The sequence below is a fragment of the Malaclemys terrapin genome, chromosome 6, assembly GCF_027887155.1.
Source record: "Malaclemys terrapin pileata isolate rMalTer1 chromosome 6, rMalTer1.hap1, whole genome shotgun sequence".
Classification (NCBI taxonomy): domain Eukaryota; kingdom Metazoa; phylum Chordata; order Testudines; family Emydidae; genus Malaclemys; species Malaclemys terrapin.
The window spans coordinates 100,105,131-100,130,398 of NC_071510.1; positions in this window are offsets into that span (position 1 = coordinate 100,105,131).

A 25,268-nucleotide genomic window follows, 5' to 3' on the forward strand; every position below is an offset into this window, starting at 1 on the left:
AATGTAACGTTGATAAAGGCAAAGTAATGAACATTGGAAAACATAATCCTAACTATACATATACAATGATGGGGTCTAAATTAGCTGTCATCACTCAAGAAAGAGATCTTGGAGTCATTGTGGATAGTTCTCTGAAATCATCCACTCAATGTGCAGTGGAAGTCAAAAAAGCAAACAGAATGTTGGGAATCATCAAGAAAGGGATAGATAATAAGACAGAAAATATAATATTCCCTCTATATAAATCCATGGTACTTTGAATACTGTGTGCAGATGTGGTCACCCCATCTCAAAAAAGATATATTGGAATTGGAAAAGATTCAGAAAAGGGCAACAACAATGATTAGGGGTATAGAACAGCTTCCATATGAGGAGAGATTAATAAGACTGGACTTTTCAGCTTGGAAAAGAGGTGACTAAGGGGGGATATGATAGAGGTCTATAAAATCATGAGTAGTATACAGAAAGTAAATAGGGAAGTGTTATTTACTCCTTCTCATAATATAAGAACAAGGGGCCACCAAATGAAATTAATAGGTACCAGGTTTAAAACAAACACAAGAAAGTATTTTTTCATGCAACACACTGTCAACCTCTGGAACTCCTTGCCACAGGGTGTTGTGAAGGCCAATACTATAACAGGGTTCAAAAGGGAGCTAGATAGATTCATGGAAGATAGGTCCATCAATGGCTATTAGTCAGGATGGGCAGGAATGGTATCCCTAGCTTCTGTTTGCCAGAAGCTGGGATTGGGTGACAGGGCATGGATCACTTGATGATAGCCTGTCTGTTCATTCCCTTTGGGGCACCTGGCATTGTCAGAGAACAGGATACTGGGCATGATGGACCTTTGGTCTGACCCAGTATGACTGTTCTTATGAGCCTAAGTGAAAACTGAGACTGGATCTCAGGATTTGGCCAAAAAGGACTTACTCTTAGTAGGTGTGTGTGTGTGTGTGTGTGTTGGGTCAGGGGCCTAAGTCTCCCGCAAGGTGCCAGGACACACAGGGGAATTGAGAGGATGTGGTTAGGTGAGGGGTACAACATTATGGCATAACAACAACTTGTGGATGCTTCCTTTATATGCAGTAGTAACTCCATCTTGAACTAGTGACATATCGGCCTTTGGGGTTGTAGTTTTCTCACCCAGGATACATTTATAGCCTCACAAAGAGAAAACATCTGCAATTTAAGTAACGTAATTAGTTGTTACATATGAGTCTTTGTCTCAAATAGAAAAACAAGGTGGGTTTTTTTATTCCATTCAGCTGTATGGCAGTATTTAGCTTTACCATTATTATCCATTTTCCATTTACCAACTCATATACCATAGAAACTCAGAGTTACAAACACCGTGGGAATGGAGGTTGTTCGTAACTCTGAAATGTTTGTAACGCTGGACAAAATGTTATGATTGTTCTTTCAAAAGTTTACAACTGAACATTGACTTAATATGGCTTTGAAAATTGACTATGCAGAAGAAAAATGTTTGTTTTAACCATCTTAATTTAAATGAAACAAGCACAGAAACAGTTTCCTTACCTTGTCAAATCTTTTTTTTTAAGCTTTCCTTTTTTTTTTCTTACTAGTTTATGTTTAACATGATAGTGTACAGTATTTGCTTTTTTTTTTATCTTTGCTGCCTGATTGTGTACTTCTGCTTCTAAATGAGGTGTGTGGTTGGCCAGTCAGTTTGTAACTATTGTTTGTAACTGAGGTTCTACTGTAACTATCTTTTGTAATAGTATGAGGTTTCTTTCTATTAAGTATTCTCCCTCCATCCTCAAATTAACTGGATTGCTGTAAGGCCCTACATTGTGACAATTAGGCCCTACGGTGGCCTTGATGCATGCATATGAAGGCCAGTATACAGCCCAGTGAGTTGTTCTGTTTAAAACAGCCATTGTTGGTTTTGGCTCTTCTCTTTAACGTGACTGCAGATAAATGGAATTTTACTGAGTTCCCCCCCTCCCCTTGTTTTCCTGAACATTTTTATGAAGTAAAATCACACATAGCTCTAACAGTGGAATAAAACAAACATTTTACAGACAGATTAATATGACAGCAGCAGCCCTCTTCATCTTTTCTAAACGTTGACTTACTCCTGGTCAGTGGCCGTTATTTACATTTTGCATTGTACATTCTTGACAAAAAGCTAAAGCTAGTGAGGTCAAAAGAGGTAATAGTTTGCTTTGGCAGAAGTGTTTCATGGGTGTACTAGAAATAGGTGCAAGGGAGACTTTAAGGCTAACACCTGTTCAAACTCTTATAGCTAATGACTATTTATTTTCAATATTTACTTTATACTTTGCAACAAAACAGTAGGGAAATCAGAATTAGTAAATGTCCTCAAGTTTATTCACATGGCTTGAACTATTTTATTAAAGAATCAGGATTGTTTAGTAGGGATTGGCATAGGCAATGCAGTTATAATTAGAAATCACTTGTTTTAAATAACAGCGTTTGGAAGTTTCAAAGCTAACTCTCTCTCTCAGTCTAGGAAGCTGTCACTGCAATGGTGTGAGCCTTTACTCCCTGGAGTGTATAGGAGACCTTCTGCTGTGTAAATCTCTTTAAAGCAAGAACAGATGCATTTTGCCAGAGATGATCTTTCCTTTTTTCCTGGTGACTGAAGGCACAATCTAAAGGCAGTGGAGTAGCCAAATGGAAATAGAGGCAGGATCTGAAGGCAATGGGACTGCACAGAAGTAACTGAAAACAGAGTTTGACCTGCAGAAACTTTATTACTGGTGTTGAGACACAAGCCAGAAAAACGTAGTTTGACTTTCCAATCACAGACAGAATTTGCAGGGCTAGCAATTAATACACACACACACACACACACACACACCCCTAGCTAGCTAGCTATAATTTAGAAAGTTACTTTTCAGTAACTTTTAAACATCTATTATCTACATTCACATGAGAATGAAGTCTTCCTACTCTTGCAGGAACTGAAGGACACAACATGCATGTAATATGCAGGTTTCCTGGGAAATTGTACACAGCATACAGGATATCACATGTACTTGAGTTTATTAGACTATGGAATGATTATATAAAGGTAATTGTCTAGAACATTTTACTTTAAATAATTTATTTCTAGTAATAAGAATCCTGGCATGTGGAGGGATTAAAGCGGAGGGAAAATTGTACATTTGTATGTTTGCCATGGATATAGATTCCTTGAGGGATTATAAAGGAGCACCAGCTCTGCTACACTTAAGGCTGAGCATTGCTTCTTTTGTAGAGGTGGACTAATCTAAAAACCATATGCTCTCTCAGATTGTCTTGAATCTGCTGTGCCTCCTGGGGATGCTGGGTAGTGCTAGTGAACCAGATTTGGCATCATGGAATAATAGGGTCCTGAGATACAGCTCCCTAAACAGAATTTTAAAAATAATTTGTTCTTTGAACCTTTGCACAAACCTGAGGATCGAACTATGGCCTGATCCTCCCCAAACAGACTTCAGTTTCTCAGGATTTATCTCAGCTAGTGTCTAGCACCCTTGTCCCTTTGGAGAAGCAATATTGAAAAAGATCAGATAAAGTTTAGAACTCCAGGTCAGCATGTGCTAAACAGACATGCCTAAAATAGTGAAATGCATATTTATATCCAAGACTAGGGCTCTGTTGAAGCAAGAGGGTTTCCTGGCAGTCTGTCATAACAACGGGGTGGCTCAAGGTGACAGGCTGTGGTCAGTAAACGTGCACTACACCCAGGCACTGTGAGGTTGAGCTCAGTAGCAGTTTTCAGAAAATGTGTGTTGTGCACATTCCTGGCATTTTATAGGGGCTCCTTGTGGAAGCTTTGCCCTGAGACCCACATTTCTTGTTTAAGAATGATATTTAAGGCCTTGGCTACACTGGCAATTCACAGCACTGCACTTGCTGCGCTCAGGGATGTGAACAACCCCCCCGAGCGCAGCGCTGTAAAGCGCCAGTGTAACAGCACCTGCAGCGCTGCACGCTCGCTTGCAGTGCTGCAAGCTATTCCCCTCGGAGAGGTGGAGTATTTGCAGTGCTGCGAGAGAGCTCTCGCAGCGCTGGCAGCGCGACTACACTCGTGCTTCACAGCGCTGCCGCAGCAGCGCTGTAAATCCACGAGTGTAGCCAAGGCTTAAAGTGCTCTAAAACCCACAGGCAGACTCTTATTTTATTTGAGAAGTATTGTCAAGGAAATGAGCATTGATTAACCAGAGGGAAGATGAAAGACTAATAAGTAGTTAGGATAATATAATCATGTTTCCTGAGCAATGGAACTGAATGTGATCAAAGGGAAGCAAGTCTGGGTCATTTGATCAAGGGTTCCTGATACACAGACCCCCATCAGGAGGTCATAGAACATTTTCAGATTCTTACAACTTTTTTGGGGCAGAGCTAAGGGATGTGGGGGGTTAGAGTAGTAGAGATTGTGAGGAGGGTGTTGGAGTCATGCAAGGAGTCTGAGGGTTGGGGCAGGGAGGAGAGGGGGATTAGGAGCTGGAGGAATGGGATTAAGCAGAGGGGGATAAATGGGGATGGGGAGGAGATTAAGGGGAGGGGGATTGTGGGGTGTTTAGGACAGCAGGCAGGGAAGGGGATTAGGAAGTGTGGGAGGAATGGGGGTCTGGGAAGGGGGAACATGGAGGAGGGTGGCAGGGGAAGTTCGGAGGCTTAGGGGAGAGGGGCCTGTCAGCCCCGCAATCTTTCTTCCTGTTTGAAGCTGCTGACCCTTCCCCACCCCCGTTCCTGTTGTCCTGGCCAGCTAGTGGTGGGAGATGCCTCCTATTCAAAGTCCTATCTCTCCAGGGAAAGGCAGGAGGGGCTCAAGCCTCACACGAAGAGGGAAGGGGAGGAATGGAGCAGCCGCAACCCCTACCCTTAGGGATGGCAGAGACCTCCCTCAAGTGTGAGAGAGGATCTGGTGGTCCCTGCTTGCGTGAGGAGGTAGGAAAAAACCCACTGAGATGAATGGAGCAGTTCACACCTCTTAGAGCTGTTGTTTCAGCCTATACTCATCTAAAACCAGGTGGTCTCATTCAATTGATCAGAGGGGTAGCCGTGTTAGTCTGAATCTGTAAAAAGCAACAGAGGGTCCTGTGGCACCTTTGAGACTAACAGAAGTACTGGGAGCATAAGCTTTCGTGGATCAGAACCTCACTTCTTGCATCTGAAGAAGTGAGGTTCTGACCCACGAAAGCTTATGCTCCCAGTACTTCTGTTAGTCTCAAAGGTGCCACAGGACCCTCTGTTGCTTCATTCAATTGAGAACATCACATTGAGATACAGGGGCCACTTTACACCTCTCTGAGCCTCCTATGCAGCTATGGATGTATAGAGCCCCTTCCCATATTTCAGGTCCAGATTATGGGCAGGGACTCTGCATCTTCACTCTCCTGTCCCTTTCTACCTCCAGTTTCCACATGCACTCCTCAAAGCCCTGCCACCTTTCCACAGCTGGTCCAGGCTTAGCAGAGGCATAGAGTGTCAAGAAAGAGGGTGGAGCTGTGGGCATGTGGTGATGGGGGGGACTTGAAGAAATGGGGATGTTGGGGTGGTCAGAGCAAGGGCCAAGATGGAGGGAATATTGGATGAGTTGGAGCAGTGCCAGGGCTCGGGAGGGGGGAAAATCTGGACAGTTGGAGGGGAAATGGTGGGGTTGGAGCAGTGAAGGACAATATGAGGGAGTGTTGGAACAATGCAGGGAAGAATGGGGTGGAAAGCAGGCATGGAGGCAGGTGGAGAAATGTGCATTGAGGAGATGATGCTGTGGCAGTGAAGGGCCTCACATACACCCAGTTCATTCTGTGTCCAGGCTAATCATTATCAGTGATGCAATGGAAGGGCTGGACTGTGATACATAAAGGTGCAGAATATAAGAACATCAGAACAGCCATACTTGGTCAGACCAATGGTCCATCTAACCCAGTATCTAGTCTTCCGACAGTGGCCAATGCCAGATGCTTCAGAGGGAATGAACAAAACCAACAATCATGGAGTGATCCAGCCCCAGTCGTCTACTCCCAGCTTCTGGCAATTGGAGGCTAAGGACACCCCGAGCATGGGAGTGCATCCATTACCATCTTGGATAATAGCCATTGATGGATCTATCCTCCATCAACTTATCTAATTCTTTTATGAACCCCATTATAGTTTTGACCTTCACAACATCCCTTGGCAATAAGTTCCACAGGTTGACTGGGCACTGTGTGAAGTACTTTCTTTTGTTTGCTTTAAACATGCTGTCTATTAATTTCATTAGGTGACCCCTATTTCTTATGGGAAAGAGTAAATACCACTTCCTTATTCACTTTCTCCACACCAGTCTCAATTTTATAGACCTCTATCACATCTCCTCTTAGTCATCTCTTTTCCAAGATGAAAAGTCCAGTCTTTTTAACCTCTCCTCATATGGAAACTGTTTCATGCCCTTACTCATTTTTGTTACCCTTCTTTCTACATTTTCCAATTCTAATATATATATTTTTGAGATGGGTGACCAGAATTGCATGCAGTATTCAAGATATGGGTGTACCATGGATTTACATAGTGGCAGTATGATATTTTCTGTCTTAATATCTATCACTTTCCTAATGGTTCCTAACATTGTTAGCTTTTTTGACTACTGCTGCACATTGAGAAGACGTTTTCAGAGAGCTATCCACAATGACTCCAAGATCTCTTTCTTGAGTGGTAACAGCTAATTTGGACCCCATCATTTTATATGTATAGTTGGGATTATGTTTTCCAATGTGCATTACTTTGCACTCATCAACACTATATTTCATCTGCTAGTTGTTGCCCAAACATCCAGTTTTGTGAGATCCCTCTAACTCTTCACAGTCTGCTTTGGACTTAACTATTTTGAGTAATTTTGTATCATCTCTGAATTTTGCCATCTCACTGTTTACCCCTCTTTCCAGAGGATTTATGAATATGTTGAACAGCACTGGTTTCAGTAAAGATTTCTGGGGAATCTCACTGTTTACTTCTCTCCATTCTGAAAACTGACCACTTATTCCTACTCTTTGTTTTCTGTCTTTTAGCCAGTTACTGATCCATGAGAGAACCTTCCCTCTTATCCCATGACAGCTTACTTTGCACAAGAGCCTTTGGTGAGGTACCTTGTCAAAAGCTTTGTGAAAGTCCAAGTACACTATATACATTTCATCACCCTTGTCCAAATGTTTGTTGACCCCCTCAAAGAATTCTAATAGATTGTGATATATGAGTTTCCTTACAAAAGCCATGTTGACTCTTCCCCAACAAATCATGTTCATCTATGTGTCTGATAATTCTGTTATTTACTATAGTTTCAACCATTTAGAATATATATTTTTTTAAAACAAGGAAATTAAATGCCCTAAAACTTTGTTAATGCAGAGTTAAGATTGCCTCATGCCCTTCCAAAATGTGAAGAGTGGCTGAACTTAAACCTCTGGGATCCAGGAAATATAAAGTTAAGGTATGTGGTATTCCCACGACCCAATGGTAACTCTGCTCTCTTTGAGCGATGCCTCAGCATACCAACAACACACAGATTAGCACTCCTCCAGCAAAGATGCTACACTCTGGCAACAGAGCACACGAACACTGTAGGACAAAATCTAACACCTTCTCTTTGCTAAGGCAGAGCTTGGGATTAAGTCAGGTGTAGCAAACAGGAGCTACCTACACCTGGCCTACACTCAAATACTGAGCCTACTCCACACAAACCATCCCAGACTTGCTAACTGTTACAACCCTTTCACCCTTGTCCAGAGGATTCTTTTTAAGATACTGCCTTTACTTACCTCTTACTAAGGCCTGGAGGCCAATGTCCTATATGCCACCAGACTGCTGACAATCCTTTGTGCACCTCTACTAATACAACGTACAACATTCAGCACTGAAATGAGGCATGCTTTAACTCTTAAGGTACACATGCACCTCTCTTCATATCATGGCCACATGACAGATCACAATCCATCTACCCTTTAGTTATAGTTACACCTAGCAGTCAATGTAGATGTAGTGAATGCAGATAAATGCTGAAATTCCAATCTGTGGAACATAACACAAACAACAGCATGTTCTTTTAATACATCCTCATGTCTACTTACTATAGATACATAGATTTTAAGGCCAGAAGGGAGAATTAAATCTAGTCTGACTGACTTCCTATATCACACAAGCCATAGCATTTCATCCATTAACTCCTGGTTTGAGCCTCATAATTTGTGTTTGGCTAAAGAATACCTTCCAGAAAGGCATCCAGTCTTAATCTGAAGCCATCAAGAGATATAGAATCCATCACTTCCCTTTGCAGTTTGTTTACCTTTGCACCACCCTTAAGTAACCATTGCCAGGGGTGCAGAATTAAGGCTGTATTGTGGGGGTGGTGTGTACCTTAACTTAGTATTTCCTGGATTTCAGTGGTTTAACTTTAGCCACTCTCCACATTCTGGAAGGGCATGAGGCACCACAGGGCACCTTAACTCAATAAGCCACAATTATGGACTGTTGTGCTAGGCACTGTGCATGCACATTGTAGAGGACAATCCTGCAGCTGTTTGACTGTAACTAGACATGACTAGCAAGGGAGCACTACTATACCCCTTATACAGATGTGAAACAGAGGCACAGAGGGGTGAAGTGACTCGCCCAAGGGGTCTGTGACAAAACTAGGAACAGAACCCAGATCTTCTAAGGCCTGGTCTACACTGGGGGGAGGGAGGGGAAATCAATCTAAGTTACGTAACTTCAGCTATGTGAATAATGTAGCTGAAGTCAACGTACTTAGATCTACTTACCACGGTGTCTTCACTGTGGTAAGTTGACAGCTGATGCTCCCCCTCATCTCCACCTACACTTCTCGCTCTGGTGGAGTACCGGAGTCAACGGGAGAGTGCTCAGTGGTTAATTTATAAATTGATCCCTGCTGGATCGATTGCTGTCCGTCGATCCAGCGCATAATATAGACATGCCCTAAGTCCCATCCAATCCCTTAACCACAAGATCAGACTTCCTCTCAACCCCTCCATCAATACAGAGCAGTTCTGGACATATTCCCTGTTGCCCCCTGGGCTTTAACTCCCCTTCATTTAGCTGGTGTAAGAGTTTGGGGCATGTGTGCGTGTGTGTGTGCGCGTGCATGTGTGCGTGTGTGTGAGAAAGAGAGAATGAGAGCGGGCAGGGAGGGAATCAGATTGTACATAAAATTGTATACTTTGTAGTGGGTGGCCAAACAAATCGCTTTGGAGAATTCTAGACATGTTTCAACTGGATCTGCATTTGAGATACCTAGTCTAAAATCAATTCAAAAATTATTTCTGCAAATTTTATTCATATTTACCCTTCTATTCACAAATCTTATTTGCCTAGATTCCCTGATTTTTTTTTCAAATTCCTGTGGTATTATATTCCAAACTGGTTCTACTTGTTAGTTCATGTTCATAAAGATACTAATAATAATTAAAACAGCATTTAGAAAAACAGAACATATTACCTTTCTTTTAAATTGACAATATTTTTGAAAAGGGGTATTTTTTTTCTTTACTCTATGCAGTATATTTGTTTGTCTGATGTAACCTATCTACTACTGGGAAACATTTCCTAGGACACTTTAATTTTGTTCTTTAACAGCATTATTAAAATGACTAAGCAGAGGAATTGATAATGGCTGCAGTTGCTTTTGTGCAGCATTACAGAACATGCAACTGCTGGGGAAAAATATATGAAATAGCTTTGTTTGTGAACAGTGTACCCCTGTCTGTCACACTTTCAGGAAAAAGAGATTATATGGGAGGTCACAAGGGCAATGCAGACAGTATCCTCCTCTTGAACTTCACTGGCATTTCAGTTTAGCTTCACCGGAGATTAAAGTGAATATGTAGAGCAGAAAATAGAAGTGAGTGGGAGGAGAAGTCTTCTTATAAACCAGCTATATCAAAGGAACTTTCCCCCCCAAAAAGTGGGGAGGGGGAACAACCATGAATAAATGAGTTAAAACAAGTCAATAGGTTGCTTGCTTTTACAGTCTAGACTGGATTCTGTTGCATCAAGATTTTAGTATACATTTTTAAAAGCTGCAGAACACTATATGGTAAAAACATTAATGAACTGTAAATTTGACACTAAAAATGTCATTGCTTTTCATGCTGCATCATGAGGGGAATGGGGAACCGCGGCCAATGGGAACTGCTGGGGGCGGTGCCTGAAGCAACAGCCTCACACACCCCTGTGCCCCACCTTCCCCAGGTTCCAGAGGCTTCCCGGAGTGGCGCTGGGGCAGGGCAGGCAGGCAGGGAGCCTGCCCTGCCCCCGGTGTGTGTCGGGCTGAAGCCGCTCTAGGTAAATGCTGGAGGAGGGCAGGGGGGGCAGTGAAGAGCTTGCGGGCTGCAGAAAATAACCCTGCGGGCTGCGTGTTTGAGACCCCGGCATTATGGTGATGGGTGCATTAGCTAGAAATTTCTATCTCCATTCTCTTATACTGTATAGGCCCACTTCTGTAGGCCTTACACAGGTAAAACTCCCATTGACCCCAGGAGGAATTTTACCAGAGTACAGACTTCAGAATTGTGCCCATTACATGTACAAGATTATATTATCTATATAGTATTCAAAGATGACCTTCCTCAACTACATGGTCAAAAATGTAAATACTAAGTAGGTTAAGTTGGTTTACGGTTTACTAAAAATTTAGGCCATGTCTACATTAGTGAGCTTACAGCGGCATTACTGTACCGATGAAGCTATACCACTGTAAGATTGCTCGTGTAGCCGCTCTATGCAATGGGAGAGAGCTCCCCTGTCAAAATAATAAAATCACCTCCACAAGTGGTGGTAGCTCTATAGGCAAGAGAAGCTCTTGCGCTAACATAGTGCTGTGTACATGACCATTTATGCCGGCAAGTCTTACGTTGCTCATGCGTGTGTTTTTTTTCCACACCCTTGCGTGACATATGTTTTGTCGACGTAAGTGGTAGTGTAGACATGGTCTTAATCATATAGCTTTGGTTTTGCAAGGCCAAAACCAAAGCATTGGATTCATGGCCTATAACAAGCAGTAAAAGGTCCCAGACCCCATTGGATATCCAAGAAGCACTATTATTTTCTTATATTGTGGTAGATTCCACATCTAGGAGTTATACAGACCCAGAGGGAGATGCAGTTACTTCCCTGTCTAAGAGGGGATGTGATAGAGGTCTAAAAGACAAAGAAACACCAGCAGTGAAAGGGATGCAATATGTTGAATTATTAAGGGCATCCCACTGGTCATTGTGTGTTCTGTGTCTCCTTCTGTGCCTGATCCAAAGCGGATTAATTTGCTAAAGCTGCCAGTGAAGGGACTTAGGCCCTACTTCAGCAAGGTATTTTAATATGTACCTAACTTTAAGCACAGGAGTTGCCCCAATGACTTCAATAGGCTTTAATACCTGGGTCTTAGTCCCTGAGCTCGTACTTTTGGCTGGGGTTTAATTGTTGGGGATGACCAAGATGATGGTCATTATATAAGTGTATGATTGATTCCCAACTGCCTTCCATGCATCCAGGATTAGTAAGTATGGGAATGTGATTCAGTGAAGGAAGTGTAGGGTTAAAGAGAATAAATTAATTACAGCCTGAGAAGAGTATATAGAAAGAACAGAATGGAAGTTAGCCCTATGAAAGCTGAATAACATACATAAATACTGCATTCAGCCAGAGTCTAAGGCAGGGGTTGGCAACCTTTCAGAAGTGGTATGCTGCGTCTTCATTTATTCACTCTAATTTAAGGCTTCACGTGCCAGTAACACATTTTAATGTTTTTATAAGGTCTCTTTCTATAAGTCTAAAATATATAACTAAACTATTGTTGTATGTAAAGTAAATAAGGTTTTTAAAATGTTTAATAAATTTCATTCAAAATTAAATTATAATGCAGAGCCCCCCGGACTGGTAGCCAGGACCCAGGCAGTGTGAGTGCCACTGAAAATCAGCTCGCGTGCTGCCTTCGGCACACGTGCCATAGGTTGCCTACCCCTGGTCTAGGGCTCTGTTGTCTCCTGAAACTTCTAGGAGGATTAGGCAGCTGCATGGTGTCATCTTTAATATCAAAACTAGAGGCTACTTGTGAAAAAAAAACAGCAACATTTTCAGAGTAAAGGATATAGCATAAGTGACTTTACAGCATTGCTAACAATTCATAGTAAATGCTATTTGCTGTTTGCCATAATTTTGTAAGAAATCATTTACATTTATTCCTAGGACTTTGGGTCCTTTTTCTTTAATGATCTCTGTCTAGAATAGTAAAGAACCAGCAGAGTTTGCTAAGGTCTCATCTTGTACTGTGTACAATGCAATTTGTTGGGCAAGAGTCAACAAGGCTTTTGTAAAGGGAAATCATGATTCACCAATCTATTAGAATTCTTTGAGGGGGTCAAATATGATTCAGTGCATACTATATACTTGGACTTTCAGAAAGCCTTTGACAAAGTCCCTCACCAAAGGCTCTTAAGCAAAACAAGTAGTCATGGATAAGAGAGAAGGTCCTCTCTTAGATCAGTAACTGGTTAAAAGACAGGAAACAAAGCATCCACTCAGTGTGGAGCAGCAGTATAAACAGCTAACAGAATATTACGAATCATTAGGAAAGGGATAGATAATAAGACAGAAAATATCCTAATGCCTTTATATAAATCCATTATATACCCACACCTTGAATACTGCATGTAGTTCTGGTCACCTCATCTCACAAAAGGTGTATGTTAGAACTGGAAAAGGTACAAAGAAAGGCAACAAAAATGATTAATGGTATGGAACAGCTTCCATATGAGGTTAAAAAGACTGGACTTTTCATCTTGGAAAAGAGATAACCAAGAGGGGATGTGATAGAAGTCTATACAATCGTGACTGGTGTGGAGAAAGTGAATAAGGAAGTGGTATTCACGCCTTCACATAAGAAACAGGGGTCACCCAATGAAATTAATAGGCAGCATGTTTAAAGCAAACAAAAGGAAGTACTTCACACAATGCACTGTTGTAGTCCGTTTGGGGAGTGGCCCCTCTCTCTTTGAGTCTGTGGACGGCCAATCTGCCTCACTACGTCTCTGGGTGGTCTCCTGGCATGGAGAATCAGTGGGGCGATGGGAGACATGAGTGCAGGTTTGTGATCAGGGCTGAACAACAAACAGTTACAGAGCCGAGCCCAGCCCCTGGTTAGGGTGGAGAAGCAAAGAGTCTTGGGCTCAGGCCTGCACTCAGGCTGAGCAGCAAAACAGCTGGGCCTCCTAGCTCTAGCAGAGGGCTGACAAGCACAGACTTTTTGCCTAAGAGAAGGGGAGACTGCGACCCACGGATTAGGGTGGCAGGGGGGACGCAGGCCCACCCACTCCACTGCATCCCGGCCCAGGGCCCTAGCAGTGGCAGAGCGGTCTGCCACTTGGTCAGCGGAGATCCTGGCCGCAACATGGTGACTCACTCACTGGCTGCGTTGTAGCCAGACAGGGGTCGGCTACACCTGGGCCACTTCCTAACTCCCGCTCAGGGTGTACCTGGCTCTATAGATGGTCGTCCTGGTCGTCGGGGAAGAGGGCCTCTGTCAGGGCTTACAGCTCCTCTGTGTTTGGGTCTGTAAATGGCCCTGGTGGTCCTGGCCAGTCCTTAGCTTCCTCAGGGTCTGCAGCAGCCTCCCAACTTGGGAGCTCATAGGAGGCATCTGGCTCCTCTGGTCGCTGGGCCCCAACTGAGTTCACTGGCCCACCTTTTGTACTTCCTGTCCCACCCACTGATTTCTGCAGGGAGAGTTGAGCGTGGAGTGGTTCCGCCCATCAGGGCTCAGTGAGGGACTCCTCCCACTCTGGGTCCGTGGACGGCCAATCCACCTCACTACAACAGTCAATCTGTGGAACTTGTTGCCAGGGGATGTTGTGAAGGCCAAAACTATAATGGGGGTCATAAAATAATTAGATCTATCCTCCATGAACTTATCAATAGCTATTATCTAAGATGGTAAGGGATGCACCTCCATGCTCTGGGCATCCTTAGTTTCTGATTGGATGACAGGGGATGGATCATTCAATGATTGCCTTTCAGTTCATTCCCTCTGAAGCTCCTGGCATTGGCCTCTGTTAGAAGACAGGATACTAGGCTAGATGGACCATTGATCTGACCCACTGTGACATTATCTGATTAAAATATGACCATATAGAGCATTGTTGCAATCACTGTTATATATTTGCAGCAAACCTTGTACAAAGGTTGTCAAGTGAGGTGTCTATGAAAAGGTTATGATTTGCTGATTATGCGATCTGTATGCATGGATCATTTTTGTATTTGAAGTTACGAATATTGGCTCTATACCTGGATTTCAAATGTTTGCTCTTGGGGTAACACCTATGAAGTAGTTAGCCAGAACATCTTGGAGGGGCTATTCAAATTGAGTGGCCCATCAAAAGGACATTTAACTCACAATGGACCATGGGAGACACCCATCTACACTGAGTGGACTGTCATGTAAACATGCTGTCTGGAATATAGATAATGGCTTCCTGCGATGACTGAGTGAGATTGGGCAAGAACATGTGACTTGCCCACATGACTCCAAACACTATCCGGTCACCTGTGATTCTCCACTAGCTGTGCTGAGCTTTTTGTTTGAAACAATGAGTTTCCCGCCACATGGCAGAGGCTATAAATGGCCCTGGAAACCCCTCCATTTTGCCTCTATCCTGCTCCATCCTCTGGACTACGGACTTATACTAATGGGTGCATTTTAACCAAGGGACTGAGGTCCTTCCAGTGATTTGGAAGCAACCAGAGACTTAAGCCAGCAGTTTATTCCATCACTGCTACAAGCCTAAACCAAGAACTTTGCAATTACTGTATGTATTTGATTCCTTTAACCAATTTTAACTCTCACCTTTCTTTTTATGAATAAACCTTTAGATTTTAGGTACTAAAGGATTGACATCAGCTTAATTTTTGGGTAAGATCTAAGGCTACATCTACACTACAGGGGGGAGTCGATTTAAGATACGCAAATTCAGCTATGTGAATAGCGTAGCTGAATTCGACGTATCGCAGCCGACTTACCCCGCTGTGAGGACGGCGGCAAAATCGACCTCCGCGGCTTCCCATCGACGGCGCTTACTCCCACCTCCGCTGGTGGAGTAAGAGCGTCGATTCGGGGATCGATTGTCGCGTCCCAACGGGACGCGATAAATCGATCCCCGAGAGGTCGATTTTTACCCGCCGATTCAGGCGGGTAGTGTAGACCCAGCCTAAGTTACATATTGACCTGGGTGTGTGGCTGGTCCTCTGGGATCAGAAGGCCCTTTTATTTGATGAGACTGGTTGTAATGAAACACTCACCTTTAAATCTAGTGTTTTTGATGGTGATACAAAGACTGGAATGCCTCAGGAAACTGCTTTTATGACTTCTTGTTAGCCAGTGTGCTGAAACAGAAGTATATTTTGTTGCTGGTTTGGTATATCCTATGGGGGATTAGACACGAGTCTTGGGGTGTATCTACCCTATTTCTCAGCAGTTTGTTCTGAATTTGGCATCCTCATTTGTGACCCACTGAGGCACAGTTACACCCACTATGGCCATCCTTATGTTCCTCTTATTATTTGTATGGTGGTAACACTTAGAGGCCCCAATCAGGAATTGGAGCCCCTATGGCCTAGGCGCTGTACACAATAAAAAAAAAAAAAAAAAAGAAAGACAGTCCTTGCCACAAAGATCTTACAATCTTAGTGTGGAACGAGACACAAGAGGTGATAAAACAAATGAGGATGAGAAGAAACAAGTGAAACAATTTTGAACCATACTGGCTTTCTAACACATGACAGAAATAATCAGTACTTTCATTGTGGATTGCGATGCACTGAAATTGGAGGAGAGTATAATTTTAATGTTAGTTTTAATTCTTGAAGTACTCTACTGCCTTCTGAAATGATTAAATAGAACAATATTTCAAGTTCTTCATATAATAAAAATTCCCTTTTAAATTATGAATATATCCCAGAGCAGGTGGAATCTCAAATTCAGGGCCAGCAACTAAGTATTTGTTTTACATTAAATATTTGCTGTAAGTAGAATTCATGCCCAACAATGGACACAACTACTTCAAAAATTCTACGTTTTTTACACCTAATTTTGGGGTTTTGGGCCCAGGCCAAAGTAAATCCTGGTATCAAGAACAGTGGAAGTACAGTGTGTATTTATAAGTACTGTGCTGTTATTTTTACGTGAACTGTTTAACTCTTACACAATACAGACTTAGAAAAATTGTTGAGCGTAGCAGTACATCAGAAATAAAGGATGCAGAAATGAAGGTTATCTAAGTGAAAAAGAAGAGCTGGCAGTTTCTAAAAGTGACAATATGAAAGGCACAACAGCAAATTATCCAGATGCAGAGGAAAGACAGGAGGAATAGTAAGAGATCAATGTGGTGGCATCAAAAGCTCTTTTAGGACTTGAAAATCAAAAAGGAATTATACAAAAAATGGAAATAAGGACAAATGGCTAAGGATGCATATAAAACAATAGCACAAGCATGTAGGGACAAAATCAGAAGGGGTAAGGCATAAAATGAGCTATACTTAGCAAGGGTCATAAAAGGCAATTAGAAGAGGTTCTCCAAATACATTAGAAGTAAGAGAAAGTCAAAAGAAAATATAGGTCCATTACTTAATGGGGAAGGAGAGCAAATGACAGAAGCACTTAATACCTTTTTCAATTCAGTCTTCACTAAAAAGATTAATTGTGACCAGATGCTTAACACAGTTAATATTAACAATTAGGGAGAAGGAGGATCTTGGACCAGAATGGGAAATGAACAAGTTAAAAAATATTTAGATAAGATAGATATATTCAAGTTGGCAGAACCTGATGAAATTCACCCCAGAGTACTAAAGGAACTAGCCAAAGTAATCTCTAAACCATTAGCTCTTATTTTTGAGAACTCATGGAGGATGGGTGAGGTCCCAGAGGACTGGAGAAGGGCAAACATTGCACCTCTCTTCAAAAAGGGGAAAATTCATAGATTCCAATGCCAGAAGGGACCACAAGCCATAGAACTTCCCCAAAATGACTGAGAGCATTCCTTTTAGAAAAAAACTCAGACTCAGACTTTAAGGTCAGATGGGACCATTATGATCATCTAGTCTGACCTCCAATCTTGATTTAAAAATTGTCAGTGATGGAGAACCCACCATGACCCTATGTAAATTGCTGATGACCCCAAGCTGGGAAGTGTTGCTAGCACTTTGGAGGACAGGATTAGAATTCAGAATGATCTTGATAAATTGGAGAATTGGTCTGATATCAGCAAGATGAAATTCAATAAAGACAAATGCAAAGTACTGCACTTAGGAAGGAAAAAAAAAAAATCAATGGCACAAATACAAAATGGGGAATAACTATGACCACTCAGAATGATTGTAGTGGGGATTGAAGATAGAACCTCCTGGATCCCTCCCACTTGAACTAGAGGGATAACACTAATGAAACATGGAGAGTGAAGCAGTACTGCAGAGAAAGATCTGGGGGTTATAATGGATCATAAATTGAATAGGAGCTATCACTGGTCCTGTTAAAAAACCCAAATGTAATTCTGGGATGAATTAACGGTAGTGTTGTATGTAAGATGTGACAGGTACTTGCTCCCCCTACTTGGCACTGGGGAAGGCTCAGCTGGAGTACTGTGTCCAACTTAGGGCATCACACTTTAAGATGTGGACTGTGATGGGGTATACAAACCCTACACTGGGCTGGAAGGGGTTAAAGGCCTGTACTAGGCCCTGATAGCCTCACACCTCCAGCCCTGCAGAGCATGCTCCAACTGGAGACAGGGTTGTAAAGGGAGCAATCCAGCTCAGAAGGAAGAAAGCTGGGGAGGAAAACAGACCTTGGATAGCTGCCCATAATGCACCGCTCCCAATACCGCTGCAAGTGCCGCAAATGTGGCCACACCAGTGCGCTTGAAGCTATCAGTGTGGACAGACTGCAGCGCTTTCCCTACTGCACTCTACGAAGGCTGGTTTAACTCACAGCGCTCTACATCTGCAAGTGTAGCCATGCAAGTGTAGTGTCATTTCCTCTAGCACAGGTGGGAGGGATGCAGGAGGCTCTGTCTTCAATCCCCACTACCATCATGTCATTCTGAATGGTCATAGTGTGCAGAAGAGTGATAATTGTAAAGTCCTAGGCAGTCATGGATTTGCTAAGATATTCTATTCATGATCACTTTAAGGTTACATAAATCATAAACCTTGATTAAAATGATAGGTTAGGCATGTTTAAATTACGCTTAATCAAAAATATTCCTTACAATTTATTGAACATTTTATAGCTGTTTATTTAAAGCAATAAAAAAATCAGGGTAGAGCCTTAAACTCTTTCTATATAAAAGAGAAATTCAGACAAGATTAACCTGTTTACTGTACCAGAGAACCACCTAGAGTAGATTGTTACACTGTTTTCAGTCAACAATTACAACATAAGTCCTGAAAGCTTATGAATGCATTTGAATGATGTTTCAACAATAGATGTATGCTTAATCAAAGTGCTGAAGTTTAAATTGCAGGTTCTGGAATGCATGAAGTTATTAAATAAAGTTCATGTCTTTTGTATTTACTTTTCTTCCTGGATGTAATATAAACACCTATAAAAGTTCAAAGGAAGACTAAATTCAAATAGCAGAATTGCTCTATATTTTTGTTTGATACCATTGTCACAGTTCAGGGCAACTTCCCCTGTATTCCCTGTCTGCAGTCCAGCAAAGGTTCCCTAGGCTCGGGGCTCTTCAACCTTCACTTTTTTTATGTCGAGACCTATCTCTCTCTCCTTCTGACTGGGATTTTTCCAGGCTGCACAGTTCCCTGTCTACTCTGTAAATTCCCAAGCAAGTCAGTCTTCCTAAGCAAGCCTGTTTTGCTTTCTCCTCAGAGGCTATAAACAGTGTAATTGCTCACAGTTAAGTTACCACACAGCCCTTCCTAAGCAAGCAGATTTATTTTTAAGGTGAAATTATAATAAGCTTACCAGAGATCACCCACAACTCCAACAAGGGCTCTGGTAGGAGTCAGTCCTTCAAACCTCACCAAGGGGTTTTCTGTGGGTACAAGTTCATAATCACTTTTGTTCAGAACAAGAAGCCTTGTGACTCTACGAGTCACTCCTTTATACAATTTGTGACTTTGATCTTAGGACCAGGTAAACAGCAGACAAAGGTTCACTCCTCGGGGTGAAATGTCAAAAGGCTGAATTCTTGCATAATTGGAGGGGGCACTTTTGCCTACACCTCCCCCTACAGATTTCCTGAGAAACCCACCTAACATTGTTTGTCCCATAAATTCATTCTTGTCTGGAACATTTTTTCAGATAGTCCTTTGAAGCTCAGAACACTTCTGTTTATATTGGTCATGTCTCCCCCTATGGAAATTCCATACAATTCCACAGTATTACCATAAACTTTGCATTTTTAATACAATTGACTCCAATGCTATTTAAAATTAATTCAATAAGGTTTTATGAGGATATTGCAAGAAATTGCCATATCTGTCACAATAATCAAATAGCTAGCCAAATTTAAAACAAGGAGATCTTAAAAGGATCAGCTTCATCACTGACATGGTGCTAGTGGGAAGAGAGAAGAACTCTCATCCTCCATAACCAGCTTCATCCATTGTCAACATCTGCCAGAAGATTGTTAAAGTGGCCTGCAGCTTCGTGGTCCTCCTAGACTCTATACTGCCCTTGAAAACCCAATAGGCATGGCGGCAAAAAAATCCACTTGAATCTGCAGCTAGTTAGGAGGTTGTGCCCAGTCCCATCAAACTCAGATCTGGCCAAGTCTTTTTAACATCTAGGCTCAACTACTGCAGTTCCCTGAAAGTGCCAGCTTGTGCAGAACACAGCGGTTCACCCGGTCAGTGGCACGGGGCTCCAGGAACAAATCTTATTCATGTAAGAACATAAAAAACACAAGTGGCCATGAGTGGTTCATCTTGCCCAGTACCTTGTCTTCTGACAGTGGTCAGTGCCAGAAGCTTCAGAGGGAATGAACAGAACAGGGGAATTTCTCTCTGCACAGGCTTCCCATTGAATGCAAAGTCCATTGCAAGGTCTGTGTCTTGATTTTCAAAGCCCTGCATTGAACTGGTTTTCCCTATCTGAGAGACTGTTCCTCTCTCTCTCCAGGACTATGACCTCTCATGACTAGCTTCATTCCACTAGAGCAAAGAGCTGTCCACAATAAAGGAGGCTTATGACCTTTAGCAACAGAACCTTCATATGAGGCAAACCCAGACTGTGGAATCAGTAGGCAAATGAGAATGATCACTTCCCTCATAGCATTCAGAATAAAATGCAAAACCCACCTCCTCGCCCAAGCTTCCCTGCAACAATACCCTCAGAAGAGTTAAAAACCAACAAAAACCCTACACTCACCTTTTCCATCACGGAAGGAAGGGATATAATTATTGCCATTCTTACTCTTAGGCAGAATTCAATTACCGTGGTGAGATGTTCCAATAAAATAACTGAGTGATAGATCTTTACCTGATTCAATTTGTGCAAGTAATCACAGTAACAGGATCTAAGAGCATAACAGAATATAATAAATTGACTCATTTTCATGCTGAAGAGTGAGACTTTTTAGTTTTAGTACTTTTTCTTGACAGCCATGCCCTGGGTATAAAACAGGCAGTTATGACTGTCATGATACCCAACGTGGCTATATCTCACTATCCAATGCAAAGGTCAAAGTAATTATTAGTCTCTCTCTTCTATAAGAAATAATATGCAATGACATCTGAAAGTAGGAGAGTGGAGGTGATTGTCGTGGAAATCACTCCACACCCCACTCCCATTCAGTATAGTGACTGAATTTTAACAGAGAGCTCCTAAGTCGTCTCCAACTCATCCCTGGAAAATATACTAATGACCTTTTACTGGCCTACTGTGAAACATCTATAATTCAGACTAAATAATGCTTTCCAAATAAAGTACATTTCACAATGTATTATCTTTACTTTTAAAAAAAGTCTGCTTGCTTCCCAGCCAATTATTATGTTGGTTATATGTCAAAAGTGCCCAGAGACACTAGTCAAATCTGAGTCCCATTGTACTCAGTGCTATACATAGTTTAAGTCTTTGCCCTGAAGAGTTTACAATCTAATTTAAGCCAGTGTGCAACATATGGATGTAACAATCAAATGGCCAGTGAGGAAATTTGGAGAGCTTAACACTTTTCAATGGTTCTCCCAATTATTTGTGCAAGTTAGCAAGTTCTACTCTAGTGCACAAATTCTTTAACAAACTCCTGCTATTCAAGGTCAAGCATGAGAATTATGAACTATTTAATACAACAGTGACTACTGAGGAAATCAAACAAGCAATTAGAACATTAATAACTTGGCAATCCTCTGGTGATGGGTCCCGGTCTAAGTTCTATAATATTCCTCTTACTTTACTCATATTGGGCTCAGTCTAATGCCCATTTAACTCAATAGAAAGACTCTCATTGACTATAGTGAGCTTTGGATCAGGTTGTGGGGGGGAAAAGGCTCCCTGAACTCCCCAGGTCCCACTGACCATCACTATACTCTCTTCTCCCCCAGTTGGCAACCACAAGCAGAGGGCAGACTCCTTTTCTTCCTTTCCCCTTGCAAGAGAGAAGGATCTGGCTGGAAGAAGGACCAGCCTCTCAGGCAGCCCCTAGTGAGTCAACTCTAAGGGCTCAGTCGCTCAGAGTTTATTGCCCCTTCATGGGGTTTACTTTCTACCTCACTTCCCATGGTGCATTGCTTTACTGTCAGTCAAGATGGCCTTGGGAGCAGTGTGTCTCAGAGCGGTCTTTTGAGATGGAAGACCTCTGTTACCAGCCATCTCTGGGTGGAGTGGCCTTCTTCCTGTTCATCCCTTTTAAACTCCTCCCCTTCTTACCTGAAGAAGCTTTGCAGGTGCATCTCCTTAGCATGGAACAGGCCCAGAGGAGCTAGTTAGCCTCCTCTATACCAGGGTGAGGGCCTGTCCCTTCACATAGGTCTACTGCCAGCTGCTGGGTTAAACTCTCAATGGCTGGTGGCAGAACACCCTAATTGGGGGCCTGGGCTTCTGGTACTCTAACAGGTTTTTGTGGCTATATTGATAAAACAAGTTCCTTATGTTGCTGGAGATAGCTATATTTAATTCTAATCTCACTGTCACTGATATCAGGAATAACTCCACCTAAGTCCATTGAGTTACACTGATATTAATGAGATCAGAGTTAGGCCCATTGAGGCAGATTCTCCACTCTTCCTGAGCTCCACTTGTATGAAGTGTAGAAAGGGGGTTTTGGGCAGTTAGTGCGGCTCTCTGAGCCTCAGCCACCTAGCCTTAGCACAAGCTACAGCTGCACAGGAGCAGTTCTGATTTATAGTGGAAAATTGGGTGTAACAGAGCTAAGCTCTTCCATGCCTCCTCTGCTCCCTATTCCACCCACCCCATTCCCATACAATGCACCATGCGAGGGGGAATAGCTCTACAGGAAAAAGCAGAGCCACCTCCAGCAGAGAATTCTCCACTGGCCATGTCTGGTTGCTTTAAAGCCACTTTATGCCACTTACATGGAGCAAAGGGGCCTTAGTGAACTGGAGAATCTGGCCCAGTGTGTTTAATTTATAGTGACATTGCCTACTGGCCACGTTAGTGCAATCATAAGGCATTGCCAGAAAATGATTGTTGTATGAGTGAGCTAAACACCAGGACGGGGGCTGTGATAAGAAAAGAAAAGTACCTAAGTATCCAGTGAATGTTTTCAGCAGAGAGATGCAAACACGCAGGATGACTGACAGTTACCTTCAGTGCCATGAGAGCCAGCCTAAAAATAATACAAATGCGTCATTTCAATACTATTGCACTTATAGATGCACCTGTTAAAGGACAGCGACTCTGAACCACCTGAATGTTGGGAAATTTGGATCTGATTCAGCAAAACTCTACTCTTGTTTAATGTCATTAGCCCCCTGTAGTAGGTCCTAGCCGGGGCTCGACCCTTCCGGACAGGAGGGGAGCCACACCGACTCACTACTGTGGGAACAAGCAGTCAGTTAGTCCCGAAACTCCGGCTCTTTAGTGCAGAGTCGGAGCAACCACAGTTAAAGCTCAGGCCCTTGTTTGCAGGGAGCTGAGCGAGTGAATAGTTCAAAGCCCAGGCCCTGGATCAGGGCGGGGCAAACACAGTTAGCTCAGGCCCTTGGTTGCAGGGGCTGAGCGAGCAGACAGTTCAGAGCCCAGGCCCTGGATCAGGGCGGGGCAAACACAGTTAGCTCAGGCCCTTGTTTGCAGGGAGCTGAGCGAGTGAATAGTTCAAAGCCCAGGCCCTGGATCAGGGCGGGGCAAACACAGTTAGCTCAGGCCCTTGGTTGCAGGGGCTGAGCGAACAGACAGTTCAGAGCCCAGGCCCTGGATCAGAGCGGGGCAAACACAGTTAGCTCAGGCCCTTGGTTGCAGGGGCTGAGCGAGCAGACAGTTCAGAGCCCAGGCCCTGGATCAGGGCGGGGCAAACACAGTTAGCTCAGGCCCTTGTTTGCAGGGAGCTGAGCGAGTGAATAGTTCAAAGCCCAGGCCCTGGATCAGGGCGGGGCAAACACAGTTAGGCTCAGGCCCTTGTTGCAGGGGCTGAGCGAGCAAATAGTTCAAATAAGGTACGCCTAGGCTTCTGTAGCCGAGCGTTGGGTGAGGGGGAAGCCTGCCACCCGTGCGGAGGGTGGCAGGGGGGAACGCAGGCCCACCCACTCCACTGCGTTCCAGCCCGGGGCCCTAACAGCGGTTGCTGCCGCTGCTGGTCAGTGGGGTATCCAGACCGCAACACACCGACATAGGCTCACACTCAGTTACAGCCGGACCGGGGTCGGCTACCCCCGGGCTACTTCCGTGATCCCCCTCAAAGCCTACCTCGTTCGTTGCGCCGGGATCGGGCCAGTCCACCTGCATGGGCTCCTCTCTGCCCGGGCTCGGCGGCAAGTCTGGTAGCTCTGCCGGGAAGTCCGGCCAATGGTCCTCAGGCGGCTCCTCTGGATAGCAGCAGGGGCGAAGGGGTTCGGGTCCAGTCTCACCCTCAGGGTTAGTGGGGTGCGGTTCCCAGGGATTCTCCCAGTAGCGGGCGTGAACGGGCTCCGGCGGCTCCTCCTCGTAGCGGGCCCGGGGTAGCTCAGGCCAGCTAGGGTCCAGGCCTCGGTCTTCGACGGTCTCCTGGCCGGGAGCTCCCAGCCGCACATCTGCTCCCTCCGGTGGCTGGCCGCCGACTGAGCTCTGGCGGCCGGCCTTTATACTTCCTGTCCCGCCCCTTGACTTCCGGGGGGCGGGGACAGGCGGTGGTGGTCCCACCCACTCTGGTGCCTGCACGTGGGCTCCCTCTTCCGGGCAGGAGGGGAGCCACACCGACTCACTACACCCCCCTTTCTCCTCCATTCTGTACAAGTGCATGTGCATGCACGCGCACACACACACACACACACACAAACTCTCTAGCTCTTCAGGATTACTTTAATAACACAAGCAAAAGCAAAAATATGTATATTAGATCTGAGCTGTTGTTGCCAACCAGAAGGATTAGCTAAAGAGATGCTTAGAACTGTTATTAAGTCTTGTAGACTCTTTATACTCTCTGATCATCAGCCCAAGTCTCTACTGTTTTGGAGAGTGAGTCTCCCCTCCCATTTGCTACCACATTAGGAGTCTAATTGTCCTCTTGCTTGCATCGATTTTACAAGTCTGAAACTCCATTGACTTTGACGGACTCAGGCCCGCTGACAGCAATTCTGAGCCCTAGGGCAGAACAGTCAATGGGCCCGGTGAGCTGCCAGCTGCACTGCTGGGCGCGCTCTTCCGGCACAGCCAGGGCTTCCACATGCCCACCCAGCTGCCTTCACCGCAGCTGGTACCACCCCACGCTCACCTAGGAGCCCTGTGGCCTGCCGGGGTGATTTAAAAGGGCCCGGGGTTCCCAGCAGCAGCAGCCGATGGGGGTCCCTGTGCACTTTTAAATCACCCAGGCCCCCAAGGAATTTCTCCCTTTCCCTCCCTCTCTTCCCCCACCCCCATTGGTGGGCCTGGACAGACACTCATTTTCTATGCCAATGTCAGTAAGAGAAGAAGCAGGCCCTACATCTCACAATGTGCTGCTTCTCCCAGCCTTTCAGTATGGTGTGGCAGGAGTGAGTGAACTGACAGTCTTACAATAGCAAATGCTTTTCTAAACTAGTTCATAATCTAATCAAATCACCATGTTTAAATGAAACACGTCCAAGTCTGCTTTATCTAAAAGCAA